A 14,806-nucleotide genomic window follows, 5' to 3' on the forward strand; every position below is an offset into this window, starting at 1 on the left:
GTAACTGAAACAGACATGCTGTAAATGTATTTCATAGCATCCCAGCCCGCTATTTTCCTGAATGTAATTTTAAGCAGGTAATTGCGGGGCACACTGTATTTTCAGGGAACCCTTATGATGGCCACACACGAGCCAAACGTACACCTGCTGATTTCACTGAAGTGCCAATTTACTGATCGGTTGGTGGGTTTGCAGGTGAGGAGCACAAGTGCTCCGGCAAACTTTGAACATGATTATAATTGCTTTAACTAAATTAGCGGCAAGAAACAAAAGACCTTCGGCCACTCTACCTACAGTGTATATAACGGTCTTGTTTGTTTAGCCTATTTCATTTAATTGATTTGTTTATAACAGCATGCAGCACAAGTGAACCCAAGGTGACCAGTGTTTTGCTCCCCATAATGACAGATAATTAAATTATGATTATCCTCTTTCTTATGAGACATGTTCTTACAGATTGAGAATAGCATTATAAAAAGAAAAAGAAAAATGCTCACAGTACATTGGTCTTGGAAGACTGCTAATGGTTCTTTGTGCAATTATCCCTGACCAAAGAGTCTCGTTTAAATGTTGTAATTTTCCATAAAAGCACATGTAGTGGGCATAAAAGGCCAGTTTGAAAAGAAAAATGAAGAAATGAATGGAGGGAAGGATGTGAAATTATCCACTTTAAAATCTAATGGCATTTTCCTTTTCAGCTATGTCTGATTAAACCTGTGCCTCATGATGTAGATGTGTGTGTGTGTGTGTGTGTGTGTGTGTGTGTGTGTGTGTGTGTGTGTGTGTGTGTGTGTGTGTGTGTGTGAGCACGTAGAAGTGTTTGTGTGCTACAACAATAACCCGAACAGGAGTAATTCAAAACAGAAACTATGTACTATCCTCTGGTTGTTCTTCTGTTATTTTCCCTCTAATAAACCGCTCACTACACAGGACCCTCGCCTCAGCTTTTAGCATCAGCCCATGAAGTAGAGAAGAGATGGAGAGTGTACATCTGAGTGTTTTTATACTCTTTTTAGCCTATGTGCCAGAAGACACAGTGCTTATTTAAGATCATTTTTTCATCCTTCTGGGCTTTTTACAGCCCAAAGTGGACAGTGTCTATTCTTCCTGCTCTTGTTCACATCTCTTTCTCCAGGTGAAACAGCACAGAAATTTTTGCTCTTAACTGCATGCTTTTGGCACTATCACCCTACCCCAAAATGGAGTTACCTGAAAACTTCAAATTGTTCGCTTCTTAGCAGTCAGAGGGGAAAAGGATGGTAAAGAAATGCAACCAGTGCAAGCAGTGACTTTCTGTGGCGACATGTCTGGTGCACAATGTTTAAAAATGTGAGAAAAAAAAGAGAGAGAGAAAGAGTAGGGCTCTCCAACACCCTGTTTTGGAACAGTAACTAATGGAGTCGAACAGAGTGCAAAGTCTGCAATTGCTGTTATTATCATCATTATAACGAACAGAAATTTCTAAAAGAGCATTTGCATTAAAGGACATCTGGATGAAAAGTATAGATCAAATTCATTGACATGATACAACTCCTATATAAAAGGCACTTTGAAAAGGTTATTCAAAGCATGAGGAGCAAATACAAATACACTGTTTTACCGTTTCTTCCATCTTTTTTACTCAGACATTTGTGTTTGGCATTTAACAAAAGCTTTTAACTTTTCTATCCAGCCTAATTTCAGAGCACAATAGGACGTTTTAACACTGTAACTTTCCAATCCTTATGCAGCTGAACTTTTCATGCCTTTTGTGACAGTGGATGATTTCTGCTTTTTTCTGAGAAATTACAGTGATCACAAATGCATTATGGCAGGCCGGTTTGCTGCAGTCTCCTCAGCGCTGCAAAGTGTGAACTGCCGGACTGTGAGAGAGGTGGACAGGGGAGAGGCAGGTTGAGAGGAAGATGCAGCTTTGTCTGCTTCCTGCATGGATGGATGGATTTATGAATGGGCAAACCCAGCAAAGGCCCAGGGGCCCAAGTGGATCAGCGGACCCCTTAGTCAGACCCTTCGATGTTTATATTTCCCATTACAGGGTCAAGGACTTGTGTGTTTGTGCCAACAAAAAAAACCCTTAATGTCCATTATGAAGTCCTCTGAAGTAGGGATGCACCGAAATTCAAATTCTTGGCCGAAACCGAAAACTGAAAATAAGGAAACCAAGGCCGAAAACCGAAACACCGAAAGAAATTATGCCAATTATTAGTACCATTGCATTTATGGCTATGATTGTGTACTAACCTCATTAAAATTGCAAGGCATTGCGATTACATAAATTAATATGAATGTTTCAAAGAATAAATCAATTTAAACAAGACTGTAAAATTAAATATGTTCTCTCACAAAAACACAAAGTGCATATAAGTCAAGTGCATTTTAAAATTTTCGCTGTATGACTACAACATAATAGTGTGTCAAAACAAAGATTGCCACAGTCCATATGTTAACCGTAGGCCTTTAACAACAACACATGCACCAAGAATTTGGTGCGCTTTAAGTTAAGGTTTAAACTTCCTTGCCTTTTCAAAAACGTCCGCCACAGACGGAGTGGGCGTGCTCGGAGGGATTTTCCTTTTCCGCGCTGCTTTCCTCTCATATTCAGCAAAGCGATCGAGATGTTTGGATTTCAGGTGATAAATTAAACCCGACGTGGAGAAATTCTTTGCAGATGCGCCCCCTTCTTAAAATTTCGACATTACATGTTTTGCAAATCGCTATCCGTGTGTCTTTCTGAGATTTACTGAAATCCGTCCACACCGCAGACATGTTGGCCTTTCCAGACACGCTCGTACTGGCCGCGGTTTTCGCTTGCGTCATCACAACATCCGGTTTCGGCCGAAAATGGCCCAAAAGTGCGTTTTCGGTTTTCGGCCGAAAATTTTCGGTGGCCGAATATTCGGTGCAGCTCGACTCTGAAGTGTTGGCACATGAAAATAGTTGATGCAGTCTAGACAGTGTTGAATAAAACATTCAAATTCTTTACTTCGGGAAAAGTAGCAGTACTCCACCCGCATTATTATAAAATATTACACTACATTAAAAGTCAGGCTTTGAAAACATTGCTTAAGTATGTATGCTTCTTATGTTAAGTATCATTAATAAAATGCACTTAAAGTTTCAAAAGTAATAGTTCTGAAATGGCAGAAGCATGGCCCTGTGAGTGTCATACTAGTCCAATATTCCTTCTCCTTTTTAGCTCTGTTTTTGGTCTCCACTAACTCCTGAGGGAAATAAATGGCTCTTTTGCTGCTAAATTTGCCACTCTGCTAATCTCTGATTCTGATCTTTGTCAACTGTTTGGTGCATAGAATGTGTTTATCAGAGCTTGTCCAAGGAAAACAGATAGATGCTGCAGCTACAAACAATTAAGACACTTGTGGGCTGCAAAGCTCCACAGAGCTGAGAGGCACTGCAGAGCTAGGTGATCATTCTGTGTGAGTTCATCACTCCAAGTGAATCAATTTATGGTCAGATTGTTCCATCCCTAGTTGTATCAACAATACTATATTTAGAAACTATCATTTTGAGAGCTACGTTACCTATGACCCAGAGGTGAACTGTCCCCTGCGCCCCCCTCCTCTTTCCCCTCCTCACACAGCTTCTGAGCACTGCACCTTCTCAGCAAGCAAGGGCGCCTGCAGCTGCAGGGGGCGCCAATTTGCCAATTCCCCACACAGTAATATTAACAGAAAACCAGTGATGCCAGCTGCCCGGTTCGCCAGTGCCAAAAACCGCCACTGATTACTGGATTATTATTACTGATGATATTCATGTGTAAGTAGAAATTTACTATTGTAGCTGTTTGATGCTTATTTTAAATATTTTACATTCAACTGGGTAGTTTAATCCGTGGGAATGCATGACATTTGATAAGCTTGGTGCTGCCCAGTAAGTAACACTGTCAAACAAATGTAAGTATAAACTTGCATAAAATGGAATTAAAATACAAGTATCTCAAATTTGAGCTGAAGTACTTCATTGAGTTGTAGTTCCTTCATCATATACATGTATTTTAGTACAGAGCCTGAAGTGTAACAAATAAAATCCTTCACGTCATACAAGTATTGAGATTTGGACCAACCAAATTGAAAAATGAAGAAGAGGCACTCAGCGCCCCTGCTCTGGACCCACTGAATCAAATCAAACCACAAAGAGTTCAACCCAGTCTAAAAGAATTACATCTAATTGGTCGCTCTGTCCTTCAGTTTTTGCAGCATTACTGTAGAACAACAACAACAAAAATACATATTCACACAAATAGATACATACAAATAAATTAGATTTAGACTCTGGTATTTAATCTCATAATTTGCTCGTGGTGTCTTGGCTGAAGGTGGAGGCATGTTTCTGAAAAAATATGTAACTGCGTGTGATAAAAGACACATTAACTGAACCAGAACCATTTAAATATGCACTATTAATGGAGGATTTTTATATATAATATATCCTGACCAGACCTTTGATACCGCTCAGAATATATTTACCCTCAGACTTGGCACAGGCCAAGTGTGACGAGAGCACGAATAAGAGACAAGTGCAGTTACTTGAATATTTTACACATGAGAAAGGTTCATAGGTTAAATATACACACAGGACACACACACACACACACACACAAAGTGCTGCTCTGCTGTTTGTCTCCATCCTTGTCGTTTCAACATGAATAATTTGGTCAAGAGATCAAAAGTCACAGGAAGAAGGAAAAATTCCACTGCTGATTGGTTAAAAAAACAGTAAGTGTCATTTCATTTGGTGAAGCTTAATTAACTTTAACACACACACACACACAAAAAAGTCTCTCAATTAATCATATATGTTTTCTCCAACCTCCTGTTATTTATTTTAGCTGAAAATAATTCCTCAGCCTTGGGAAGCCATATTCTGGTTCTTGTGTGTAATTGGTTATAAGGGAACCCTCCTGCTAAATGTCCCACATTTTCAATTTCAATTTTCTTGAAGTGAGGCATAATTTTAGATGTGAGTTACCAGGGGGAAAGGAAGGATAGTGAAAATGCAACAGCCAGTTGTTTGTCAGTGTGGCTGTGGCGCATATGTGTGTTTTTGCATTTGCATATGTGTGCACATACTTATGTAGGCTAATGTAAAAAATTCCAATTATCCATTGCTTTCTCTTGATCATAGCAAACAACAGAAAATTGCCATTTCACAGTTACAGTTATAATTCGCTGTCTTTTCTTCAGACACACATCCGTCCCAGTTTTTTTTTTTTCTCCCCGCTTTTGACGTCCTCCTGTACTTCAAGTTTGCCTGGTTTTAGTATGATGGAGATGCTATAGTGTTTATGATCGTATTTGTGTGTGTGTGTGTGTGTGTGTGTGTGTGTGTGTGCAGAACAGAGAAAAAGCATCAAACATTATGAGAGTATTGATCATGAAGGGGACATGGCCAATTCTCTCCACAGGGTCAAACTTTCCCCTCACTCAGGTTAGCAGCACAAGATAAGAAGACAGGGACACAATTATTTTTGCCATTTTTTCCCCAAAGAAAAAGAGACCATGCTCAAAGGAAGAGCTTAAAAAGAGGTCATCTGAACTTGCCTCACTACCCTCTCACGTTCCCAATTCAGTCAGAGGCGAATGGCCTTGGTGGGGGACTGAGCGGCTGTACACATTACAGCCGAGTCTCAACAGCTAGAGCCGAAGCAGGCCTGTAATTTCTGCCATTTGAGAGTGTGAGCTGAAAAGCAGAGTGATGGGCACTTTTCTGTTATTATTCCTTTGGCAGAGTGCTGGCTGAAGGAAACAACTGTGCTTTAAGAACATGTCCATCAGTCGCTGGGAGTATTTGGAAATGGTATTTGTAAAAGTAACTCTGTCATGTTGTATCGTTAACTTTGAAAAGCAATTGCGGTTGCACATGTTACAGTATATTATATCCCGCCCTGCATCTGTCCTCCTTGCCTCCTGCTTTATATGGCAGCAGCTGCTGCAGTCTAGGCCGTCGCTTAAATGCTCCGCAACAGAACTCAGGGTTTTAATACTCAGATCCGTGACTTACAAACAACAGGTTGGCAAACCTTTCCTTGTTGCCACAAAGTGCAATAGCGTACAGTGAGGTGAAAATTTGCATAAAATTAATATCATCTAAAAGAAAATTCAGCACGTTCGCCTGGAAGGCCGGGCTGCCTGAAGGCCTGATGCCAAGTGGGAGAAACTGTTCATGTCAGCCTCATTTGTAAGTCAGAGTCTGTATTTTATTGTCGAATGCTTGTCCGATCAACTTCAGACTTCGCGGGTGTATTCGGTGTCGACTGTGACAGCACGCACATAAAAGCAAGATTCCCTTTTGTTTTGTGTTATGTCGTTAAGCTGTTTGTATCAATGGCATCATTTAAAAGACTTTAGTAGAGTTAAGTCTTTGGCTTTATGCTCCAAGTAAAATTAAAATTTGTGAAATTACCATTACATCACCAGAGCGCTCCTTTTAAGATGACTTGCTGTGTTGCAAGCGTTACCAGCCATGCTTATGAATAAGGAAATGCAATACAAGTTGATGTTTTGTGTCCAGACAAGTAGCTTTTGCATGCTGTAATAGCGCTTGTTGTTGAGGCATAAAATTGTTTACAGACTGAGGGGACATGATTTGATCGAGCGGGTGATTGTACAAGAGTTTATTCAATAAAGACCATAAGTGACACCATAAACAGAGCGAAATCCAGTATCTGGACGTTTTAGTTGTGAGATTTTGACCTCCTGTTGAGCTGCAGCTGCACGGCTGCTCCCCCTGTCTCCTTCCTCCTCCTCCTGCTTTTCTATACATCATCTCTCTTTCCCTCTGTCTCTCTTTTCTGTTTTCAGACCTGCTTTCACGTTGGCAGGTAAATGAGTTCTTAGAGAGTATTAACTAAGATCAGTGGTGGTTATCTGATCAGAGCAGGTCACATGGAACAAAGGCCTCTCCTTTGCCTCCAGCCACCTGCACTGCCCACTACAAATGAGCCTGAAAGCCCTGTATGTGTGTGTCCGTCTGTGTGTGTGTGTGTGTGTGTGTGTGTTTGTGTGTACCTGCATTTGTGCATGTGACCGAATGTTCATGTAAGTATGTTTATCTATGCATCTATGCATAACTGTGTGTGTGTGTGTGTGTCTGTGTGCGTCTCCAGGGCTGAGGGGTCGACAGATGCTCCTTCTCAGTGAACACAATGAATTACTTATAGGCCGTTAAGCCAAACACGGCCGCCCTGGCCGCTGGTTTACCCAACACTGATAGGGCCATCTGCCGAGGTGACTCTGCCTTCCCCGCTGCTCTTTACAGACACGTAACCAGACGCTTATCTGCCAGGGTGGGGCCTCACTGCTGATTAAAAACATCAGGAGTCCTACAATTGTCTGCGTGGATTTGTTCAGGTGTGTACATGTGTGTCTGTCTATGCAGGTGTGTACCTCAATGTTTGGAAAAAAAAAACAATGTGAGGGGTGAGTGTGTGGGCTGAGACTGGAGTTAGGGTTAAGTTTAGGTCTGGGGTTAAGAGCAAGGTTAAATGAGGGAACTCAAAACTCAGTTTGTGTTATTATACGCACATGATGACACAAGTTGTGTTTTGAGCTCTGCAGGCACCACGTGGTAAGAACAAGTAGGTATATTACACAGGATTTAACATTAAACATGCAGTTACAGTGTTGGGTTGTATTTATAGATAGATGTTAACCATTTAAATGCTGATGTCAGCATGCTCACAATGACAATGCACACTGATTTTGAGCTTGATTAGAGTGAAATAACAGTATGAACCTACTATTTTTTTTGTTTACCATACGTTGAAATCATTGGCCAGTTGTTCCAAAATTTACTATGAGTTTGTAAACTTTGTTGTAAACTGCTTAAGTGCTGTGTGAGAACAGAAAGTACTCCAGTCCTCCAGTACTGTGGGTCATATCAGAGGATAGGCACAAATGACCCATAAGGCCATTTAGGTTGGGGGACTTGTTGTTGCGAAATGTTAGAAGGTCCATACTGTTATTACTCTAAAATCAGCGGTAGAATTACGATTTGAATGAGGATAAACATTATTATGATTCTACAGTATATTTGATTTGTTAACACAAGATGAATTAAGTGAGTCCAAATCTATCACATCACTCTAAGCTTTGTGTACATTATATTTGGGCTCCACTGGTTTTGAAGGTTGTAGCTGTAACGGGTTAATTAAGATCTTATTTTAGCTTGTAATTGAGTTTGGGTTTTCAGTTTACATTTCCTGAAGGATTTCACAATTGTTGAGTTTTGTATGTGTGTGGGTGAGTCTGTTTGTGTGTCTGGAAGCGTAGGTGTACAATGCGTACCTGATGGTGTGTGTGTATGTGCGTTTTGTGTGATATTTGGAGTGGTTACCATGCTTACAGGACCCTCTCTATAAACTGTGGAGATAGAATTATAGATTTGGAAGGTCTCTCTTTGTAATGATGTTTGGACCTACTTCAGTCAAACTGTACTATAAGTGCAATCTCTGTCATATTCAGCCCTATGAATATATAGCAGTCTGTCAAACTGATTAAAGTGAAAGTATTCTTTTTGAAGTGTTTTGGCCCTACGTTCAACAAATGCCCAGTTTTTGCATCTTAGACATGTCTGGATTTTTCTTTTATGGGTTGTATTTTTAAATTCAGTGCTATTTGTGGTTTTGCACAAGCTGAACTGAAGGTTCAGTTCCAAAATGCATTTGCTTTAAAGATGAAAAATGCTTTATGTTTGCAAAATTTCAAACAATACAACCACTTACATAACACAAAATGTTAGTGTCTTGTGATGGTAAAACCTTGTAATTTTGGTGAGTGTGACGTTTTCACATGACTGAATGCTACTCCAATCGTCCCAGTGTACTCATGAAATCCTTTCAAAACCCATTTAACAAACACTACATTGTAATCTCGCCAAATACAAGGCTGTTCATCAGCCTCTTTCAGATAGGTTTCACATTGCGACTAATTTTATTTTTCCGATGAAACTGTGAGGTGTGCTGTTCTGTTTTCTGCAGTGGATCCACACACAGCTGCATGGCCAAGCCATTCATGTTTAATCAAGATAAAACCTGGTGATACCAGCTAAGTATTTGTTTGTTCTGTGAGTAAAGCCATGTAAAAATGTTAGCAATGCAACAAGAAAAAGTTTTGCAGTGACCATCTGCTTCACTCGCAGAGGAACTGCCACCACTCACAGCTCTGCACCGTGTCTGTTTCTACCTCTGAAACCAACTGACTGGCAGTTATGATTATATTTCATATTCCCTGTGCACTGCATTGTTTGTCAAAATTGAATATAACAGCAGGTCAAGCAAAACCTCTATAAAAAAAAATACATACAAAACTGAAACATTATCCAAATTTCCCCATGGGAGACCATTAATCTATTATTTCATCTAACAAATGTCACATCATTTTCAGATTCCTTAGCTGAGCGTGTTGTAGATATTTGGTGCAACAATCATGTTGTGTGTGTTTGGTTTATGAGGACATTCTGTTTACTTTCTGTTCTTACAAGTGTTTACTTGTACAGTTGGCATTTGTGCCTCTGCTTGTTAATTATACTCCCGACGATGAGTAAGAGTTGCAGAGATTAGTATGAGTAAAACGTCCAATACATTTTTGGCAAAAACGCCGGTTAGTAATATCTGAGTCTTGTGGTGCAGTTTTCCACTTTATTAAAACAGTAGTGCAACATTTTTGGGAGACGCCCAGTTAGCTTAGCTTAGCACAAAACCTGGAAAATTGTCCTCCTCTGTATAATAACAGCTCAGGTGCTTGCGGTTCAAGTTTTTTCTTCTTTCTACTTTATTTTTTTTCGATAAACACTCCACATTATTGCTCATGTCTTTTCTTCATCTACAAATAGGAGAAATAAATCCTGCTGGAGCTAGTATCTAAGTGGCCAACAGAAATGAGTCTTGCTGCCTTGCCTTGTGCTGTCCAGTGTTGTCCTGCCCTCTGTTTCATCACCTGTCTCTACCTCTTTTAGTCAGGTTTGTGGACTCAGTTTATGGCCTGGCACACTGTTGCTGCTGCATTGAGTGCAGTGAGTTGACTCACGAAATGAGAGTTGACTCAGGGTCTTTTTGACTGATGCACTGACTCATCGACAGGGAACAGCCCTGGAAATTATTGAGCTTTAGAGGTGCTGGACTTTGTTAGATTTAGAGAGAGCCAGGCTAGCAGTTTCTGCCTGCTTCCAGTCTTTATGCTAAGCTAAGCTAACCAGCTCCTGGCTCTGGCTTCATACAGTATTTACTATTAACACACGATAGTGGTAAGCATCCACCATGCAACTCTCAACTAGAAAACAAATAAGCGTTTTTCGAATGTCGAAGCTGAAAATATTATAAAACAACAACAACAAAAAGCAATACAGCTGTTGCTGTATTTCTGCAGAGTAACATCACTGTAGTAGATGTGTGATGTGCTAAAGTCCAAATTTGTGTGAAAAAGCTCACTGACAGAAAAAGAAACAAACATCTTGGTTTAGTTGAACCCAGGGAAGTTGGGTCAGAGATGAATCTGCAAATCCATCACCCCAACCTCCACCTTTGCTATTTCAATGTCAAAATGTTTTTCGTATGTCATCCTCAGACATCATGTTTACCTCATGATATGTCAAAAGTCCCATTTTATCTTGCTTAACGTCAGAGTATGGCATGCTGTGTTCGCAGTGAGCTGTCAGAGTGGTACAGTCAGCCTCATGAGCCCCATTATTCACTCCCCTCACTGCCGCTGTCAAACTACTACAGTCTCACATGAAAGGGATTCGGACTTGACCTAGATGTATGTGAAAGGGAACACAGACAAACACAGGTTACGTTGAAGTTCCCAAAAAGATTGGAAAAAAACAAACAAACAAACAAACAAAAACCCCACACAAACGTCTGTTTAAGTGTGTGTGTGTGTGTGTGCCTGTGTGCAGACCCATTTCAAAAGCTGCACGCACAGAAAAAAAACCCACAAAACCCACGGAAAAAAGAAAAAAAAAAAAAAAAAAACAAGCACTCGACAACACAATAGCATTTCCCACAATGGTTTCTGAGTCTGGGAAATTAGAAAGTACAATGATGCACACTGCACACAATGGCCTTACGAATTGCTCATTTGTGTCTGAAAATACACCTCTTTTCTAGCATTTCTGCCATCACTTCGCCAGGGAGACACAGATTATTCGTAGCTGTCATCGGCTGAGCGAGTAGAGTTCGCGTGAAACGTACCATCATTCTTTTCTTTTCTTTTCTTTATTGGTTTCAGATGCTGTTGTGGCGCTGCAGCGTACAGCTGGAGAACAGTGCACGGGCCGACTGTTCACATACACATCAGCAGCCCTCACATTTACACGTATTCCATTTTTTAAACATCACAGTGGATGTGCAGGCTTATGGTAAACCTTGATTCATGCAATGCAGTTGGGCACACAATAGACATATTAAATGTTAAACTACACAGTAAAATATATGTACAATACTACATTTGGTAGCAATACAGAAAAATAAGGAATTTAAAAGGGCTCACAAAATCCAAAACCTACAGTTTAAAGCACAGATCCTGTTCAACATGTGCAACATTCAGTTATAATCATCAATAGGTGTGAAAGGTGTGAAAGATATTAATTTAGATGTTCATGGTTATCTCACACACAGGTTGATGGCTGCATTCATAAAGTCATAATTGAGCCTCCAGGCTGTGACACTCACACTATGATGCAGCCTTAGATGTTAATGATACCTGATAAACGGGAAGAATGATCTGTGGCCTTGCTCACCGTGTTTTTTGATTAAAGTGTGTTTTCAGGAGAGTCGGGTGCTCGGGACACGGTGCCATTGGTAAGTACTTGGCTGCAGCATGCTAATATTTTGGCGTGTCAACACTTTAATGTGAAAAACATGTGAATACAGAGTTGCTTTGCTGTGATAACTGCAGGCTCCTCTGTGGGATGAGTTCAGTTAACCAGCCCGGACCTTATGAAATCTTTTCAAAATCTTTGCATAAACACAACATACATTGTGGTTAAGTTGTTTTCTCTCTTCACAATTAGGTTTTTTTTTTGTTTTGTTTCTTGTTATGCTTTAAATAAATGAAGAAATAAAAATATTAAATCACTCTGCTCTTCCTATACTGAACTACTGAGACAGGACTGATGGTCCAGAAAAATGTTATTGAAAGAGTAAAAACCAAAGTCTGCACATTGTAGATCTTTGTCCATTTAAAGCCCATGGGATCTTTTACATAAGCCAAAGCCCTGCATTTAAAATGTAACTTAAGTACAGAAGTTTTAGCATCAAAATGTACTCAAAGTAATTATTCATTGTGCAAAATGGCACCATTGAGAGTGCTCTACCTATCATTTTCTGTTTGTAACTGGATTATTATTACTGATGCATTAAGGTAACAAGAGCAGCATTTTAATACTCCAAACATGGAGCTAAATCTTAACTTTTTTTTTTTTTTTTTTTTTACAATATTACATGCATCACATTTTATAAAATGACCAAATGTTTTACACCTAAAAAATAAATAAGCTGTTAAGCTGTTAAATAAATGTAGTGGAGTAAAAAAGTATACCACAGTATATAGTATATTTATAGTATTTTCCTATTGAAATGTGAGTATAAAGCAGCATAAAATAGAAATACTCGAGTAAGTAAGCACCTCCACATTGTACTTAAGTACAGAAGGCTACTAGTATAAAGTATATACAATCACATAGTACAGAATATGAAGGACATGTTCAGATACTGAGCTGCAGCCTGTTGCACTTTGTACTGAAGTTGGAAACTGACCTGTTTCTCTTTGTCTCCATCTCCTCTTTTGTGACTCACACTTGCTCCTAATCTTTTGCAGTATGTCTCTGTAAAAAATAAATAAATAAATAAATAAATAAAAATCACGGCATACCACTTCATGTTTATAAAATGGGAAATCATAAAAGATCAGGAAATGTAAAAAAAAAAAAAAAAAAGAGAGAAGAAGAAATTCACTGAGGAACAACACAACACAGCTGAGCACTTACACCAAAATCGGGTTTGGCAGCCAGACTTAGACGCCTTTTTTTTCTTCTTCTTCTTCTATGTCGAGGAAATAATGCTGATATAATTTCTCCTATAGTTCAAAACGACGGGGTGGGGGTTTGGGGGTCGGAGGGGCGGGGGTGGGGTGTGGGGTGGGTGACGTCAGGTCCCATCAGGCTGACAGACCTCCTATTGGACCAGTGGAGGCTTTTTAAAAGAGCAGGCAGCAGCGCACCCGAGGCTCGTTCTCCTCCTCAGACGCACCGCCGCCGCAGCAGAAGCTCTCCGTCTCTGCATCTCTGCATCCAGCAGCGGCAGCACCGGAGCCGGACTGACGGCAGCCAGGTGAGCGAGGAGACTCCCAGCATGCCGCGTTTTAGGGGAGAAAGAAAGCTAGAAAGAGCGAGAAGAGATGGGGGGGGAGAGGGGCTGTAGGAACGGAGCCGGGCGTAGAGTAAAAAAAAAAAATGTATATATATAGGCAACAGGGGGGTAAGAGATTTGGAGATGGGACTCATCTTTCCCCGCCTGACCCTGTGTTTTCTCTCACATGGTTTAGACATGTCGATGGTGAGGACGCAGCGCGCGCGGTGCAGACCGACCTGCCAGATATCAACAGGTATGTGAACACACGGATCCTCACACAGCAGAGTCTACAAGTGTCATATGCTGCACTTTATAGCAACAGACAGGAGACCAACCTCTCCTAACATCTCTCTAAAAAAAAATAAATAAAAAAGTGAGTGTCAGCCTCGTGTCAGATCCCAGTGCAGCCTGACTGCCCACTGTTAAGTGCCTGTATTGATCTCAAGACGACGGTGCCCTAATTAACAATAATGGCAACGTAATTAGATTGAAAAAAAAAAAAAAACTTCCTTATCTCGGCTCCCTCTGCAGACAGACCAGCGTGGTCCCCGCGTCGTTAACTCCCGATGGATTATCAGCATTCCCCCGCCTCACAGCCTGTTTGCTTCCTGGGGTCAAATGACAACAGCTCAATGTTGAAGCCCTCCGACTGAATCAATATCTGGCTTGGTCTCCTGGTGGCTGGACACATGAAAGAGAGAGAGATACAGACAGAGAAGTCTAATTGTTTTTTTTTTTTAATTGTAAAAAAATGAAATTCTTTTTTTTTAAAAAAGAAAAGCTGCTGCAGCAACCTCCCTCAAAAGACTGTCATGGCAAAGAATTTAACTTTTAGTAGTTTATTTCCTGTGTGCAAGTTAGAGCAGCCTCGTCCTTGAAATTAATTGTTTTTCCCTTCTGAAAGCTGCGGTGCAATTACAGCTTTTATGAGCGTGAAAAGAGAGAGGCTGATGTGTGTTTAACCCAGGCAGAATAGTGATTTCAGCACCGGACCGGCGGACAGCTCCACACATCTGGCCAGATGCCCCCCAGCAAGGACATGAGAGAGAGGGAGATGAAGCAGCGTCTTTAGCGACACCGGCTGAATCTCAAATATACCAGGCAGAAAGGAACACAAACAGAGGCCTGCTTTCACCTCACAAACAGACAGATCTGTGAAATGTTTTCTCATCCTGTCTAATCTCCTCTGACCAATTCAATCCTAGATATGATAATTCAGTGTGTTCCAGCTGATACAATGAGTTGGGGGAAAAAAAAAAAAAAAAACTAAAGGAGACTAGTTATGACAGCATGAAGAAGAAGTGTGAAGGCCAAGATGTATCATGCATATGATTCATTTTTGTCAAAGTCCCAAATTATTCTGGGTGAATTGCCTTGGGATGTGTCAGTGACAGGCAGCCTCCTTCTGGCAGGGTCTGAGGTGTCAAAATGGAAACTGGA

The sequence above is a fragment of the Toxotes jaculatrix genome, chromosome 5 (assembly GCF_017976425.1).
Source record: "Toxotes jaculatrix isolate fToxJac2 chromosome 5, fToxJac2.pri, whole genome shotgun sequence".
Taxonomy (NCBI): domain Eukaryota; kingdom Metazoa; phylum Chordata; class Actinopteri; family Toxotidae; genus Toxotes; species Toxotes jaculatrix.